This window comes from Acomys russatus, chromosome 22 (assembly GCF_903995435.1).
Source record: "Acomys russatus chromosome 22, mAcoRus1.1, whole genome shotgun sequence".
NCBI lineage: Eukaryota > Metazoa > Chordata > Mammalia > Rodentia > Muridae > Acomys > Acomys russatus.
This window is the reverse complement of record NC_067158.1, coordinates 39,020,963-39,040,148: the sequence shown is the minus strand read 5'-3', so window position 1 is coordinate 39,040,148 and position 19,186 is coordinate 39,020,963. Positions and strand designations below refer to the sequence as shown.

The window sequence follows — 19,186 nt, the reverse complement described above, 5'->3', positions numbered from 1 at the left end:
ACACTGGTCAGCATGTACACCTCTTCCTTCTAAGAGTATGTTGAGTTAAGTGCCACAAACCAATATACCATCGCAAACCATCCATCCTTTGAAGAACAAAAACCAAAGTAACATGCCTGAGTTTATCATCAGATAGGCCCTGTTGTTATCTTGGTAAGATATATAATAATAATGCTAGCATAAAATGCCTGAATAATTCTACATTGACCCTAAGAAGCCAGCAAAAACGTACAATTTAAAGATCCTACATATGTACTTTGAGATTTGGTTCATAAGTATGCTTCTTAATCACACTGATTCCTGTTTATGTTTGAAATAGGTAACTTCAAAGCAAAATATACTACATGCTTAGAATAAAATATGACAAATTTTATTTTGTTATGGACATAGCATCTTTTTGGACATGCTATTTAATGTTCCTTGGACCTCTGCCCATCTATCCAATGATTGTGAATAACAGTGCTCCTGCCATATAGGTTCATGGTGGGAAAAAAAGGGGAATGGCACACACAAGGGACCCAGAGGGCACATGTTCTCCAAGAATAATAACTATTGCATCTAGCTCAGTGGTTGAAATGGCCTTGTGAGTCCTCAGGATGCAATGCCGTATCATCTTTGCATCAGAAAAACTAGGTTGACAGATTTCAAACTGAGAGACACAGGCCGAGTTCCTTTCACTTCCTAAATCAAGTTGGTTATCAGTTTTTTTTTTTTGGATGCAGAAAGGAACAGCATATTTCAAAACCCCATTTCATTCCCCAACTCATGGCATCCATGGCAAAAACTTCAGCCATTGAGCTTTTTCTAAAATAATACCCTGTTTTTGAGTCTTTGCCCAGTGGCCTCTTTTTGCTTTCTTATTTTCATCCTTGCTGTCCCAAGGAAGTCTGTACACTCTCCATATGTACATTGTGATGATGGTGGTGGCATTTTCAAATCTATCTGGGGTCGAGTCTATATATCAAAATAAATCTGGACTTTTGACATTAGAGAAATGATGAAATGTGACTGTTTTAAATGAAAAACCAAAGGTCACACAATACTTTCTCATCTTTTATATTCTTGGTCAATAATATTTTATCCCTATCTGTAACATGTGTCATTCCTGTTTTGTTAGAGAGCTCTACTTCAAAACTAATAACAATGACATTTTAAATATAAGACTATGCAACATTCTTTAAAATAGTTAACCTTTCCCTTGACATTTCGTTGGATGTCTAATTAGCAGTAACATTTTGTTGTCTGCCATCTGAAACTTAAGAGGTCTATAAGCCTCAGAAAACCAAGCTTGCTTAAACAATCGCTCATCATAATGAGAACTCGTGCCTTTAGGATCGCTTCTCCTTTTGTCTTTCTTTGCCATTCCTTTGGCCCCATCATGAACTATTTGTAACTTCCTGTCTGTGCTGGTTTTTCTATTAAAAAGTAAAATATTTCTCTTTTATAACTTTTACTTGGAGGTGACTTTTTTTTTTCATTTTGCCAATTATGAAAAGTTCATCCCAGCTCCACTTTGGTATAGTCAAGGGAGATCCTCAGCACTCGTCTAGTGAAGCACAGCAGAAGTTCATTATCAAAGCAGGAAAAAACTCTGTTATACCTTTATACCATATTTCCCTATATAGACTACTTCACTTCTTAGAAGCCTCATTAACACATATATTTATGTTATAAGTATTGATATGGAATGATATGCAAATCATTAAATATTAAACATTTATTATTTAGGCTTTCCTATCAATTACTTTCATTTCAACTTTAAAAAGAGAAATCAAACTATTATCATGCCAAGTTTTTTTTTTTTTTTTTTTTTTTTTTTTTTTTTTTTTTTTTTTTTTTTGTCCCAAACTGCTTGGTTAAGTTTTTTTTTTTATTTAATCTTTTTTTTTTTTATTAATTTATTCTTGTTACATCTCAATGTTTATCCCATCCCTTGTATCCTCCCATTCCTCCCCCCCCTCATTTTCCCATTATTCCCCTCCCCTATGACTAGTATTTTAAAAGGCATTAGTTCATGTAATTTCACAATAACCATGTAAGGAAGCATTGTTATTTGCATTTCATTAAGACATAACATTATACTCAGGGTCTTAAGAAGTAATTATTCTGTATATGGAATGAGGTTCTTATTTCTCTGTCTTGCTGAATAATTGCCTATTTGTTAATTTAAGACATCACATTCTCTAGAAGTATCGAGGCTAGCTATACACCGTAGCAAGACTGTAGACATTGGTTAGATTTCAAATTAGAGCTGTGATTATTGGGAAAGGACTATAGAGCAGAGAGCCAGACACAGTAATAGTCAGTATTATGTGCGTTTCACAAACAGTGCTAGAGGATTTTTGTAGGTAACTGACAGGGGGTTAGAGATGCTCATAGATGAGCCAGGTCCATGGGATGAACAGCTAGTGAAAGGGCATAGCTGTACGTTCAGATTGTAGGCGAGTGTGTGGGTGTTGACTGTTGTGCTCTTTGACCATGGGCAGTGTGGATGAGAGACATGGCTGAGGGTCCCTGCCCTCAAGTAGAACAACATAAGCTAGTTGTTTTGATTCTGCAGTAGACTGAAGATGAGTCACCAGCACAGAACTTGGGGGATGGGGCGTTGGGGATTGACAAAAGTTGATTAGTAAACACTTTAAAGTACTAACAGTTGGGAACCCTGGCCAGGACCAGTTAAGTTCTGACTAATCTCTGAGTCAATCAAAGATGTATAAACTTTTACTGGCTTCTCTTTGTTCTTCTCTTCATTTTGTCCCAGTCCCTAAGGGAGCAGTAAACTCACACTGAACAAAGGGCACGCACACGCACACACACACACACACACACACACACACACACACACACACACTCAGATACACACACACATACGTGCATGCACAAAGTTTTTTGTATGAGAAAAACCTTTTTCAACACTAGGGTATCAAAAACTGCATTTAGAATTCACAGTGACATTTGCATGAGCTTTTTATCATCCGAAGGTAAAAATGTGTATTTATGAGAAAACCTATTCATGCTTGACTGCCTGTGTCTTTTATTGTTACTTAAAATTGAAATCCACCAAATAACTTGCAGTTACCCGATTTAGCTTCGGTTACCTCAAGGCCAAGAAAAATAGAAGTATTTCTCCTTAAAAATTATCATTAAAATAGAATTGAGGAAAGATTAAATCTTTTTAAAACTTGACTTTATTAAGATGCATAATAATTGTAGCCTAATTATCTCAGAGGCAAGATGGACAGATTTCACATAGATTGTAGAAGAATTAGCCTTTGAGAGTCCTGTGACACTAGCAAAGATACGAACTCTTTCTAACCTAATTAGATATGTGAGAAAACTTATTGAAGCCAACACAAAGACTGGCTCCCTTCCCCTTGTATGGTAAAAATGAATCCTAAATAATGAAAAACAATCCTGTCTATTAAAATAAAATGAAGACAGTTGGACAGTGTTCAGATTTTCTTCATCATACAGATATTTGTTATTTTACCTTTTTTCACACCCATTTAAAAGATATTTATTAAAATAATAATAATTAAACGTGTTCAATTTAATTCTTTTACATTTATTTTTTCTCTTTTTGAAATGTTTATTAATTTATGTATTTTTAATTTATTCCCTTTACATCCCGATTGTAGCCCCCTCCGTCGTCTCCTCCTGTCCCTCTTTCCCATTTCCCCTTCCCTAGTCCTCAGAAAGAGAGAGCCCTCTTCTCCTACCATCTGACCCCAGCCCATCAAGACTTATCAGGACCACCTGTATCCTCTTCCTCTGTGGCCTGGTAAGGCTGCCCTACCAGAGAGAACCGATGAACAAACTAGCAACAGAGTCCGTGTCAGAGACAGCCTTCTCCCCATATTAGGGGACCCACATGGAGACTGCGCTGCCTAATGACTACATCTGAGCAGGGGGTCTAGATCCTCATCATGCATGGTCCTTGCTTCCTGCATCAGTCTCTGCAAGTCCCCTAGGCCCAGGACTTTTGGCTCTGTTGATCTCCTTGTATTTTTACCTTTTTGACTGTAGCAGATTCTTTTGACTCCTGAGGTCACCTTTGGCTAGAGGCATGTGCTTCTGAACTGATCTAAAAACTGACTGCACATCCTTTGAGGTATTCCAGTCTCAGCCAGTCCTTGTCCCCAAGGGGACATCCTAAGTCCTCTTTCCTGGAATAGAAGTTGTGCAGGGAGTAGAAGAGACACTGTAAAAATTACGTCTTTTTCATTCAGCAAAGGCTCTGCATGCTGTTCTGCCTGCCTGAAATTGGGGGGTAGAGAGCACCAAGGTCCCCAAGTAGCCACGGGGCAGACTTAGAAGACTGACTATTATTCCTTTGTGATCTGCACTCTGCCTTTAATAACTGAGCTTTTATTACTAGCCATTTTTCAGGTAGCAGCCTTGAGCTACATTTTATTTTGTTTTCTTTAGAACTGGGTGGGAAGGAGTAAGGAGAAAAAAAAAAAAGTAAAAGAAAATCACTGCTTGCTAACTGCTCGAGGATCAGGTAACAAAACACACATACGCAAACAATAGTGAAGAAATAAGTATAGGAGATCATTAAGGTGGTCCTGTTACCATCCAAGTGTGAGCACACAGAAACTTCATGGGGTAGATTAGTTAGTACAGGGAGAATATTTTCTGTGTACCTGCTAGGATAGTAGGCTCCAAGTCAGTATTCAATAAACATTTCTGAAGGAATGAACATCATAACTGATTTACACACAAATTCATATCAATATGTCTTTTAAATGATAAAATCTTTATGATAAGATGTTTTAGTTTCTTTTAAAAACTAAAACAGGCAATGCATACCATCTGGTCTATTGCAATTTTAAAGCATAACAACAGAAATAACTAATCTATCATAAGTAGGGTCTCTCCTAAAGATATATTTTAAGCTCTAAAACTAAAGTACTCATGTAAGTATCACATTGCATGTAAATAATATCAGAACCTGGTTCATGGATGATCCAAGAGGAGTGAGTGTTTGTTGATCAAATGTCCAGCGCAATCTCCCATCTGCTATATTTGCAAGCAATAATGAAGATGAGTGTAAGAGATCAGATGAGTGGGCATGTTACCAGCCAAGTGTGAACACACGGACACCTCATGGGGTAGATTGCAACATGGAGAATATTGTTTGCAGACCTGTGATTTGACTCACGTCTTGCCTCAGCCAAAAGGTTGGGGCTTTGCCAATCCTATTAAACTGTCAAAACAATGTGATTTGAGGTAATACCTTTCATTAAAATACCACTCTTTCATCTGGCCAAAGGTGCTAGGATACAGCTGTCCTCACCATCACCATTACATCTGTGGGAGAGCTGGTTGATGTTGGGATCTGTCTCAGGTGTCCATCCCAGTTCATTTAATTTCTAGAATGCTAGTCATATGAAGTGTATTATCAAACATACTTTCTAGGTAAGAAAATTTCATGTATGGATCATATAAGAAACGTAAGCTCTTATGTCAGTTTTTTTTAATTCATGATGGAGAAATTATCATTCCTTTCTCATTAACATAGTGAGATGAATTAAATTATGACCATAAATGGTACAATATATACTTTTGATGCTTCTGACAGGGTGGGTGTATTAGTCAGACTTTCTGTCTCCAAAACAAAATATGTAACTTCAATAGTTTAAGGGGAGGGTCATTTTATGTCAATTCTTCAGTCCCCAGTCCTGGGCTCCATTAATTCAGTGTCCATCCTAAGGCAAAGCATCCCAGCAGCAACAAGCTACTTACTTTTGTCTGCTGACACAAGTAAAGAAGTGGAAGGGATGGAGGACCAGTTACATGCTTTAAACATGTGTTTTCATTGGCCTACTTCTTCCAGACAGGACTCCTCTCTATGTCCCATAGTGCTGCCAAGAGCTGTGAACCACATTTTCAACACATGAGAATATAAGGGATGTTTCATATTCAAAGAGTGATGCTGGTGATAATGAGAGCTGCAGGTGGATGAAAAGGAGTCGTTACTTACAGCTGGCTGGTTTGTAGAAGATCTAAATATATGTGTTGAGAGAAGAGTCTCCATGTTACAGTGGGAGACTCGGAAGCAAACAAATATTTATAATACACTTATTGTTTCACAAACAATGTAGAGTTATTGAAGGATATTGTACAAGCAGGTGATCTGATAATGTTATTTTTCTGAATAATCCATTTTAATATAGTACAATGTTAGCATGGATAATACGGATAAAAATGACAGTCAACATTGAGGCTGTAGAAGGAAGGGTTGAAGTCATTGTTTAGGTTTGTAGGCAGTAGAATTAAAAGTTTCCTGATCTAGAATTTGCTCAAATATAGAGACAAGTTGTAGCCAATGATATAAAATAATCCACAGCGTCTAGCTGACTAAGAGAGTAAACTCAGTCATGTCACCTCTTAGGAGATATTTTGGCAAGAGGATCCTTGACTGATTCAATCTGTGTGAACTTCACAGGATAATATTAATAGTTAAAGTTAAGAATGAGAGCAATTAAAGTTTCTTAAGAACAGACTGGGAAAGAATAACCAAAGATGTGACAGAGGCAAACCAGATGGAAGGAACTAAAGAAGGTTGTATAGGGAAGGAAAGAGGGCTCAGTGGGTAAAAGCAATTGCTGCAGAAGGCTAATCCTTACTTCATATCCCCTCACTGGTGTTAAAATGTTGGGTGTGACCCAGCCAAGGACAGTACATGGCGGAAAACTTTGAACCCTTACTCAGATCTAGCCAATGGACAGAACATTCTCCACAGTTGAGTGGAGAGTGGGGACTGACTTTCACACAAATTCTGGTGCCCCATTTTTGACCATGTCCCCTTGATGCAGAGGCCTGGTGGCAGTCAGAGGAAGGATAGCAGGTACCAAGAAGAGGCTTGATACCCTATGAGCATATACAGGGGATGGAGGTCCCCCTCAGTCACAGTCAAAGGGGAGGGGAGTAGGGGGAAAGTGGGAGGGAGGGAGGAAGGAATGGGAGGATACAAGGGATGGGCTAACAATTGAGATGTAATTGATAAAATCGTTTTTAAAATGTTGGGTGTAACCACATATACCTGTAACATCAGCACATTAGGGAGAAGAGACAAGAGGCTTCTGGGGATTCCTGGACATAAGAGTGGTTTCTAGTACAGCTTGAAACCCTGACTCAAAGGAATAAGGTGGAGACAATAAAGAAGAACATGCAACATCCTTCCCTAGCCTACATATAAGCTGTCATTCATGTATTCTAATGTGTGCATATGCTACACACACACACACACACACACAGAGAGAGAGAGAGAGAGAGAGAGAGAGAGAGAGAGAGAGAGAGAGAGAGAGGAGAGAGAGGAGAGAGAGAGAGAGAGAGAGAGAGAGAGTTTGATGTAATGGTATAGAATGTATAATCTAGTAAACTGAAAAGGGAAAAAAAAGAGTTTCAAAACACAGAGAGATAACCAGGGAGTAGGAGTTCATTTTAAAGCTGCATGATAACATGTTAGAAAAGATGCTTGTTGCTTTTAGATGATCATGTGATCATGTGTTTTATTCCATTAATGCTCCATATGATATCGATTGATTTGTATGTGATTAGACAGCTTGACATGCTACCTCCGCTCTGTATTTCTTATTGGTATATTGGAGCTTTTTAACTCCTTTTAATATTGTAAATTTATATTTTCCTAGGAGTTTACTCATTTACTCTAGGTCATTCAGTTTATTGGCATATAAATTGCTCATGATAGTTCTTTATAACTCTTTTTATTTTGAGGTAACAGCTATAATCTTCCATTTTCGCTTCTAATATTTTACATTCTATTTCTCCTTAATTTTTATGTTTAATTTGTTCCTTTTACATGCCAATTGTAGTTGCCTTCTTCTTTGCCTCTCTATCCTACCCTCCTTCCCTCATCCCCTTTCCCTCCCTCCCCTAGTCCTCAGAAAGGGGAGTCCTTCTCCCCTAATACCTGACCTCAGCCTATCAAATCTCATCTGTATTACCTGTAGCCTCCTCCTCTGTGGCCTGGCAAGGCTGCCCCACCAGGGGGAAGTGATCAATGTGTGGGAGCCAGAGACCAGGTCAGAAATAGTCCCTGCTCCTCATGTTATGGGACCCACAGAGAGACTGTGCTGCTTATCTACTATATCTAAGCAGAGGGTCTAGGTTCATATTTCACTTTATTTTCTCCTTTGCTATTTCCTCTCCTCTCTTTCTATCTCCCTCCCTGCCCCTATAGAGATAGAAATTTTATTTTACTTTTTACAAAGAAGAAACTGTTCATTTGGGCCCAGTGGCACACACAATGGTCTCAGTACTCATGGAAGCAGAGGCAAGTTGATCTCCATGAGTTTGAGGCCAGCCTGGTCTGCAAAGTGAGTCCAGGACAGCCAAACCCCTGTGAGAAGGGGAAGGAGGAGGAAGAGGAGGAGGAGGAGAAGGAGAAGGAGGAGGAGGGTTCTTGGATATATAGAGTTTTATTTTTGTTTTTATGTTTTGTATTTGGTTCATTTTTGTTCCAAGGTTCTAGCTTTGGATACAGTTATGTCATAAGGTATAATGTTATATTTTTTTGTAATTTTAAAAATTTCAGATTTGTTGCCTAAACTGTTCTCTTAAAAGTACTTCTCACTATCCTATGGATTTTAACACATTATAGTCCTTTATTTATAAAATATTTCATTTTCTTCATTACCTTTGATTGATAAAGAAAATATTACATACTTTTCAGTATCTGTGAATTCTCCAAGATAATTTCCATTATAAGTTTCTTGATTCTCACTATTGTAGTGTCACTTTTGGTAAGAAGAATAAAATCTGAAGACACCACAAACACCCACACAAATACTTGGCCTTTATGCCAGTGTTTCTTTCTATTATTCCTCTTAAAAGTGAGTAAATTGTTCCCATGGGATCAAACTGTGTTTTTAATTATTAACAAGCTCAAATAATAGATACCTAAAAAAATAAATAAATAACAGTGCCTAAACAAATGACAGTTTAAAAATATAGGCTGTTTTGTTATTTTCCATATTAAAATATACCTTAAAATATAAATAAACCTAGAACTTTTATTCTGCTGCAATTGTCAGCTATATATAACTTCAAGAGCGCTACAAAGTTGTAAATAAAATCCCACACACATTTTAATTTAAACTGTTATAAATACTGAAAACAAGAAGCTAGGATTCGGTTGCAACTCCCCCTACAGTGCTAGCAGGGAATGTTTCCCTAGCATTCGTTTTTATCCCCCACTTTACTAAAGATGTTCTGCAATGAGAGCAATGTCCAGCTAACAAAATGCTTTTGTTCCTTTAAGACAATTATTAATTCAGCTCTAAAGCTGAAACATTACCACCTAAAGTTATTTAAGTCATATATATTTATATTCTTTGTTTTTTTGTTTTTGTTTTTCGAGACAGGGTTCTCTGTGTAGCCTTGGCCATCCTGGACTCACTTTGTAGACCAGGCTGGCCTCGAACTCACAGCGATCCACCTGCCTCTGCCTCCCGAGTGCTGGGATTAAAGGCGTGCGCCACCACACCCGGCCCTCAATATATTCTTGAATTCTAAATATTATAGTCTTCCCATTTGCATGTAGTATTATAAATCTAAAAAAAAAAAAAAACAGCAATGTAAAGGTTTTTTTTATGTTGTAGAAGAGATTATTAAATGAGCATGGGGGAGAGGGAAAGTGGGGAGGGGTACCCCAGAAAAAGAGAGACAGAAGAGAAAAGAAGAGTAAGAGGGGTAGGAGAGGAAGAGTAGAGAGGTAAGAGAGAGGAAAGATTTTATTCCCACTTAGTTCTTAACCTTTTCTGCTCACAGCATTAATCAACCACATTCTTGCCTCTCCTCTCAGGTCCCCTTTCCTCCCATCCCTTCCCTCTCTTTCTCATCTTCTACCACCTCTCTTCCTTCTTCTCTCTCCCCGTGTAATGTGGTCTGGCCTAGAACTGGGTGTAAGTGAAGATATCTCGTATTTCTGATCCTCACGCCTGCATCACCTGGACTGCTAGGGTTACAGGGGTGTGTGTGTGTGTGTGTGTGTGTGTGTGTGTGTGTGTGTGTGTGTGTGTGTGTGTGTGTGTGAGACCATAACCACTCATGTGTCAATATGGAAGGCAAGCATTCTGATAACTGAGCTACATTGTCTACTCATTTTCTTGGCTACAGGCTATATAGTCATAGTTCCAAAAGAAAGCCAGAAATGGCATCGTCATAATAATATAGAAAGGCCGTATTTTGACACTTTTGCTTCTAATTTCCTGCTTTGCATAGAAAGCAATACAGACTAATTTTTATTAGATAATTATATCCAGCAGCTAAAGCCATGTTTTCTCTTCAGGGCAAACTAAGCTGAAGGTGGAAGTACCAGAGGGTATCATGGAATCCAAGAGATTTCATAAGTTCAGTGATGTCGAGACAGTTCAATATGTTGAGGGGATTCATGTGGAAAAGCAGCCACGAAATGTTCAACTGCACACAAGAGTGAGTGCATTTGCAAAATTCACAGCACTGGACTCTGAACTGAGAAGATTATTGCTTCTTCTAAATGTGTATCTTGCTCTTCCCATGAGTACTCTAGAGGTTACCTTTAAATTACACATTCCCTTCATGTAGAAAAGGAGCATATAGTGCACACAACTCTTTCCATGATTATAGTTAAAGCTCTCCTAAATATAAGAGTAAAATGGGATGAATAAAAAAAAAGCAGCTAGCTGGCGAAGTAAACAGTGTGTGCATCATATAGCTTTTATCTGAATGCTTGCCTGATTTTATCTGTATACCCATATCCTCTCTACTCAACCCTTATGTGTTTCTTGTGCAAGCAATGCAAAGGCCTCAAACCCCAGGCAGCTTTCTCAGTCGCAAGTCCCTTAAGGCATTGTTTAGAAAGTTATCTCAGCAGGCCTGAGATTGTTAATGTTAGGTAGACGTGCTCCCGTGTGTCCCCCTTGTCTGCCCTCTAAGAACTAAGCTTTCAGGAAGACTCACATTATTCCTTAGCTGACAGGAGCAGGTGTCTGTATCCGAGCTAGATGGATGAAACAATGCACTCTTGCTAGCCTTCTGGGAGTTTGACATCTTGGAGGATACAAAGCAGAAGCTGTTTACAGGACCAGATCTCAATATGGCTCTGTACACCAAGTCTCTAATGAGCTTTCCCAGAGAATAACATTTCAAACTGTTGTGACAACTTGTTGCTGGGGGAATTATGTGAATTTGGTGGGTCTCCTTTGGGAGACATCTCCTGGAGGCTTGCACCTGATATCTTCCAAATTTTCCTCATATCCCTTTCTTCTGTGTTGATGTTTTCCTGTCTTTCTGCTTTTTTGAGTTCTTAGCCTAGTCCATACAGTGGCAAATTTTCCAAAATCTATAATACCCTTTCAGAAAAGTATTAACAAATAACTTCAACTTTGCCTTGTATTAAAAAAATCCAAAACTCACCAAAACTAAGGAGCTACATAGATACCTCAGCTACAATGTTATAGACACTTGCTTAGCATGATCAAGGTCCTGCGTCCAATGGCAAGAAGCTCACACACACCCACACCCACTCATATGCACACCCACACCCACTGATACCCACACCCACTCACACCCACACCCCCTTTACACACATGCATGAACTTTACAACAAATATAAATGATGTCCTTCCAGAATGGAGAGATAAATTGAGATTCTCCTATGAAAATCTGTTTTCTTGAGGCAGCGAGTGTGTCTGAGGAAAACCCGGTATCTGGTAGACACGTGAAGGAGCCTGCTATGTGAAGCACTAACTTGGCTCTCCTTTAGGATGGTCCCTTATCACCACATGGTAAACTTTGACGTTTTGTAAACAAAACCTTAAAATTTTATCTTCCTTTCTTCCCATGAAAAAAATAATGTCCTGCACACTATTAAAGGCAAAAGTACTGAGAAACTTTGGCAAAATTTTTCTTTCTTGTGAATTATTTAAGTATGCTTTGTTCCAAGCCCCTAAGCCATGGAGTTGAAGGGGCTCTCCACAGGAAAGCTCCTCAACAACAAAAACAACAACAATAACTTCTTCTTCTTCTTCTTCTTCTTCTTCTTCTTCTTCTTCTTCTTCTTCTTCTTCTTCTTCTTCTTCTTCTTCTTCTGTTTGCTTTGGATCCAGTTTTGAAAAGATATTTTAAGTATAGATGAACTCTTCACCTGCTTAATAATAAAATAAGTAATTGGCACTAGATAGTGTAGCTTAAGCTTTACCGTTGAGGACTGATGCTGGGAACATGTTCTTGGTCTCTTCCCTCTTTGAGGGGAGTTTTTCCATTTTCTTTTCTTCTAAGAAGATAATAGGCCCTCTATGATCACCTCTCTGTGAACTCCTTGGCCTGTCCCAGTCTTTCAACACACATTTATTGCATTCCTACTGGTTTCTTGATGCTGTGTTAATTAAGTGCGAGTTCAGCAGTACATATGGCAGCCATGTTTCTGTCCTAGTGGAGGCTACAGGGTTGCCAATCCTGTCTCACCCTGTTGTCATGCACATTTCTCTTCCCCGTTTCTATGTCCTGGAATCTTTCACTTTAGGATGGTATGGACCTTTTTTTTGGAATAGATTGTCTCTAAAACAGAATCCTTTGAAATCGAAATGAAGTAATATTTTAACTCAGAAATTTACAAGTGGGGTCTAAATAGATAGAAAAAACAAAATTAACCCACAAGCAAAAGGGTTTATAATCTGAATCATAAGTTTTCAGGATAAAGGTCTCTTCTATTGAGTTTTTTTTTTTAAATATAAAAGAAGTATTTATGTGTAATGGTCCAATGTAAGAAGACTTTATTCTTCACAAACTATCTCCATCTGTCTATCATACAACTTTATTTGTAAGGTTGCAAAGATCAGAACGATCATGAAAACCATGACAGATATTAAAGTTGGAAAGATGGGTCAGAGTGTAAAGGTGCTGGCCTCCAATCCTGACAACATGAGTTTAATTCTCAGACCCCACATGATGGAAGGAGAGAACCATCTCTTGCAAGCCATCCTCTGACTTCTGGATGCATACCTCATCCCATGTGTGTACACACACACACACATATACACGTGAATAAACGTAAAATTTGAAAGTCGTCATTTATAATGCTTAAGAAATTGATGTGCTTCACTATGTTGTAATGAAAAGTGACCAGGTCCTTCTGCGTGTCAACCCCAATGGTAACCGGCCTTGCAGTGGAGGGACTCTGCTATTGTCATCAGTTACATACCAGAACCCAGCATGAGTGGGGATGATCCTCACCTTTGCTACTTTTGACCAGTATGAACTTACAAGAGGCCTTGTTCTTTATCTTATCAAAGCACAAACATTTAAGTGTACGTTTCTCTATATTCCTGGGAGAGTCACATGGGAAATCCCTTAGTACATGAAAGGTATTCAATGAACGTATGGCAAAGCATTATTCTTTGCTCTGAATTCAATTTTGCACCACCATGTTTTGGTATAATTACCCTTAAAATGCAATTTCCTCTTGCACTTAGCTTTATATTTAAAAATAGGGATCTTTTTCACTTTCTTGGCTATTGCTTTGAAGCATGAAAAACTCTTTTCTACTTATTTCTACCACTGGTTTATACATTATTTGGAACAAAAGACTTATAATAAAAGAAAATACGGTATCAGTATCATTACACCATTCCCACATAATTAAATTATTCCAGAATACAGTTTTAATGAACTGAAATACATAATATCAAAGCCTAAGAAATTATATGTCATTTCTAAGATAAATGAGTAAGAAACCTACTTAAAATTTCACACTGGCAGTTTATTCACTTCCCCAGGTTCTTCAGTTCTAGTAGGATAATGGTGAATGTCTGAAAATCCTAGCAAGGAGTCCATTTCCTTTGTGTGTCTGGGCTAAGATTTGAAATGATTCAGACTAGTACAACACTGCTAATTGTGAGGGACAGGCACTCTCATTTGAAGTGATTTGACATGGACAATCTCATCCTATATGGAGAATATAATGAAAGATAGTACCATGACTGTAAGATGGGAAAAAACGGAAGGCTGGGTGTGTGGGGAGAGGGAATGATGGGTGATAGGGCAGTTCAAATTTTTATGGGATGTGTATAATATGCAGAGGAGCCAAAGCTTTCTAGTTCTTTGAGATTAGAAGAAGGCATCAAATCTTCAGTTGCTATTTCATCAAAATAAGCTGTGATTTTTTTTCTCAAATGATCTGGAAGGAACTCAAAAAATTATAACATCCTTAACAAAATATAATTAATTTTATACCTTCTCAAGCCTCTCATGGGGTTGAAGACTATAGTTTAGTTTTAAAACTAACCTTAGTTATTTAAGGGTTAAGTTTTTTTAGGCCTAGATAGATGTTTTAAGCTGATAAAGATGAGATATGATAGATGTTGATTTATATTCAGAATTTTAGGCTCACCGAGATAGGAAGACGTTTTCTTCAAAGTTACCAGATACAAATAGCCAAAACATTATCAATGTAACATTTATATAATACCTGATTGTTTCATGGTTCTTCTTGATGTAGGCAGTTCATTGTATACATGTGTAATAATATAAATGTATATGTAAAAAAGAAAAATAATTCAAAAAAAACAGGAAAATTCTTTCTCATCCACTTAGAGAAGTTTAGAGGAGCTTATACAGAGCCACATGTTCAGGAGGGAATTCAGACCCAGCTGTTTGTTTATATGAGTGCGCTTGGGCAGTTATCCTTTGTGCCTGTGATTTTGTGCCTTTCATCTTCAGTAGGCAGCACTAACCACGTGAACATTTTGGATATATGAACCCATTTTATTTTCACAGTAAATCAGTAGAAGCATAATGTCAGTACTCATCTACAAATAGAGAAATTGAGGCCCAGGCAGTTTGTAGCAGTACATTTTAAGATAAATATTTTTAGAATTTAAGTGTAAATATTATCCCAAGAGAATGTTATACCAACTACTGACCTCATTGGGCCACATAATGGAAATCTAGAAAGTTACATGCAATATACCAAGCTTCGATTCACAGAAGTACCTGGTAAGCACTGCACAGGTTCATTTGTCATTCCTTTTTTGGGTACACAAAATGTTTGCCATTGATATCCGTGGTGGTTAGAATAGGAATGGCTTCCATAGGCTCATGTATTTGAATGCTTGGTCATTAGGGAGTAGAGCTACTTGAGAGGGCTTAGGAGGTTTGGCCCTGTTGGAGGAGGTGTGTCACTTGAGGTGGGCTTTAAAGTTCTAAATGTTTAAGCCAGGTCCAGTCTCTTGCTTCTTTCTGCTGCCTGTGGATCCAGAAGTAGTTTTCTCAGCTCTCCTAGCACCATGTCTGCCGTGTGCCGCAATGCTTCCTGCCATACTAACAATGAACTAAATCTTTGAAATGCTATGCAAGTCCCAATTAAATGCTTTCCATTGTCATGGCGTCCCTTCACAGCAGAGAACATTGACTAAGACAGTATGTAATATAAAATAAAAGAAAAACAGAATCAATATTGAATAATTACTTATTTTCTAATTAATATTATTCTCTGATGGATAAGTAAATCAATTTGAATTGAATGAATGAAATGTTGAGGTTGACTAAGCTTAGTGGAAAGCATGAATTTCTTCCTATTGAGTGAGGTTTAAGACCAATTAGGTAGTTTTTGGTTACCACCAGGATATAAATGCCACTATTGCATCTTTCCAAACATCTTGCAGTGCTGGTCATTGTTGTAGTTCATAAGCATTACAGCCAGATAGGATATTGATTGCTCTTCTCCACTGGAAGCTTGTATCATAATACAAACCCCACATCTAAAACTCAGGGAACATCTTGAGAGAGGGAAAGAAAGAAAGTAAGGTGCAGCAGATCAGACAATCTGCTTGGAGATAGTGTCTTCTTTAAGGGTGGGTGGGTAGGTGGAGAAATAGTGAAAAAGCTTAGGGAGGAGGGAGTGAATCTGAAAGGAGCAAATAGTTTAGAAAATAAGATATCCACATAATTGGTGGATTTCTGAGGCAAATTTCTCCCTGGATGGTTAATGGGATGATCCTACATAACCTTCATTTCTAGGAGCTGTATTACTGTCATGTGATATTTTCAGTGCCTTACCATGAAGCCCTGCATTCTCCAGTCTAATCAGTTCCCCTCCTAAGCTCATTGTTGTTGATGATGACACTTAAACACTTGAAGAACTGGCATCTAGTGTTGGATTAGTATGTCAACACTGTCCAGTACTCCCAAATAACCTTCACATAGTAACATACAAAAAAACAAACAAACAAACCTGATTAATTCATCAGCATGAGCACTAGCAGTTGATTAGCATCTCATTTTAATTTTTTACTGCCAGAGGGTTCCAAATGTTTAAGTAGTTGAGATATGAGACCATACTCTTTTTCTATAATTTTTTTCTTTCTATTCTATTCCATTAGGAAAGAAAGTGCACATAACAAAACAAAAGAAAGACAGCCATGATCAAAATTGTAGGGTTAAGAGGTGATATGACAGGCATAAATGGGCTGATAGGAGAGAGTGTGCTGAGGTTTGGTAGGAGCAGGAGATCTCTGAAGGCATGCCTAAGGAAGGCATCCAGGAACAATGAGAGTGAGTGAGAAGGACAAGATGCTTCCCAATCTGAAAGCAAATTATTTCTAAGGAGAAGACAGAGAAAGGGTGCAGTGTCTTAGGGTCAGTCTATACTGAAAGTCTAAGGTGGAGACCAACATGTTTTTAAAAGGCATTTCTGTAAGAGAAACTCTAACAGTAAGCAGGGAGTCATGTCTCCTCTCAAGTGAGGGAGGGAGGATAAGCTATAGGAGGACTGTATTGAATTTTGGGTGAGGGTAGACTTGCTCATCTGTGTTTCAGGATAATGTTCTCAGGTCTGAAACCGATCTGGTCTTGTCGCTGTTGCATTAGAGGGCAAAGCACATCGCAGATCTGATGAACATTTCTCAAAACAATTAGGAATCATTTAAACAACTACATACACACTGTTCCAGGAAAATTAGTCAAATCCAGAGTCATATAAAAATTATAAATGATAAAGTATGGAAGTTGATAGTGTAAGAATAAAACAAAGAGAAGAAAGGGGTTTGGGAGGCAAAAGGAAAGGAAAAAAAAACACTGAATATGACTACAGAAAATTTGTAGGGGGTTAAGTAAACAAAATTTATGCCAGCGGAGAAGCTAATAATATCAGCAGTTACTAGGAAAGGATTTTCCATGATGAATTTAGCCTGACTGTTGCTACAGGACACTTCAGATTCAGAGCAAATGGCTCTGATAGAGCATGCGCAGGCCTTTGCCAGGGGGTGCAGAGGGGCTAGATGGGGGGAAAAAGACATTTTTGTAATTTTAAACTAGATTTCTATTTAGCTGCATCTAGACATGCTGTGATTATAAGTAATGTTATTTCTGATTTTTTGAGTGGGTGCTAAGGGCTACCAATTAAAGTGAACTTCTGAAATCTCATGAACTCATCTGCTCACGGAACAAAGAAAAAAGAAAATTCATTTCCCCCTTCCTCATTGTTTCCCTTTTATATATTATAATTCTCGCTGTCTTTCTACAGAGTAACACACAGAATAAAAAATAGGAATAGAACAGCAATATCTTCAAGATAACGTAACAAAATCACTTTCCGGACAGTCAGAGCAGAGTTATTCTGCCGGAGATCCGGGACTGAATGCTGTAGCTCTATTCTGATGCAGAGTTGAGTGTGGGCATGCTTATCTAGAAATGATGCTGATTACTTTTACTGCTTCAGAGGCTTTGAGGAGACCTGTGAGATCAAGGTGAAAAGGACAAAAGAGATTTTAGGATTTGAGAAAGGGACACATAAGTGAGTAAGTAAATAATATCCCTGAATTTTTCTCCCACCTGCTGTGCTTCATTTTTCTCTTGGAAACCTGCTTCATAGTGAGTATTTTTTTGCCACATTTAGCCCTGTTCTACTTTCCTAACGTTAGCGTATTCATGAAGAAGGCAGAGGAAAATACAGGAAAAGTCAACTTGACAACGGGGTAGATGAGAAGGAGATGGGTACTGGATATAATGTATATATGTGGCTATAATAGGCAACTGAAAGTCCCTTGAGACCAGGAGGCAGCATCACCATTATTTCACTTGAATGTAGGATGACAACCATAAGGGGGCAAACACTTCACAAATATCACTTTGATATGATGTAAAGAAGAAAAGTTAGCTGGGAACAGAAACAGAAGTCTTGATAAGGAGTGGACTAGTCAAGAGAGCCTTGAGAGAGCAGAGGGGACAAGGGAGGAAACAGGCATTTCGGAGCATTGGGGAGTGGGTTTGAGCACAAGCTAAAGAGACAGATGATGGTAGAACTGGGAGAACTAGTCACACTGAGCTGCTTCACCATCACCTGTTTCCTTAAACTGTTTCTATTAGGAAGGAACCCAGATATACACACTTTGGGACACAGTGGGAAATGCTGTCCCTTCATTTATTGCACCATGAAGGCTGGACACTGGAAGAGGAAAGAATGTGTAAAATTCAGTTTGAAAATGCTTCTCAATTACATTGTTGACAAAGAATTTTTTTGTCTTAAAAAAATCAGTCTTATTCATTCTTTCCCATGGTAAAGTACTTTATTCTTCTTGTAAAGAAAACAAAGGTCTGACAATGACAGGGTATGTGAAATATTGCATCTAAAGTAGAAAATAAACCTCGTATTTTCTCTCTCCTGGATCCAAACATATTCTATTTCAATCCATACATGTGTGCACATGTGCATATGTGTATTATATCTTTACGTGCATATTATGTGATTCCTCTTTTTCCTCATTAGATACCATTATTTTTCTACTGAGCAAAGAAAACTATATTTCCATGTGACATAAAGATACTTTTAGTAGAATGTAGTTTTTGAATAGCCTACTGAGTATATAGGTCTTCTCTATATTGTTAAATGAGAAAATTTATGTTCTATTTATTGTTTTACCTTAATTTACTGTCCATAAAGCAAAATAAATAAGTTTCCTTTCTTTTTCAACATCTTGAAAAATACCCCAAGCCAAATGTCTTTATGGTTTCAATCTTTTTTTTTCTGGAATTCAGCCTCCCTAAAAGTAACAGCCCCTGCTGATTAGCTCTGAGAGTGAACTTCAAAAAGCATTGCTGATGGCTTCTTTGCAAGAGCTTGTGTATTAGAATCTGAAGTTATTTGAACAATATTTCTTCCTGGGGTACATAAGAGTAATAT

General features: G+C 37.9%; 1 protein-coding gene across 4 annotated transcripts in view; it reads left to right on the top strand.

The window, feature by feature from the left end:
• Positions 1-19,186, top strand: part of Kcnip4 (potassium voltage-gated channel interacting protein 4) — a 1,056,025-nt gene that overhangs the window by 887,296 nt on the left and 149,543 nt on the right. The window lies entirely within an intron of this gene.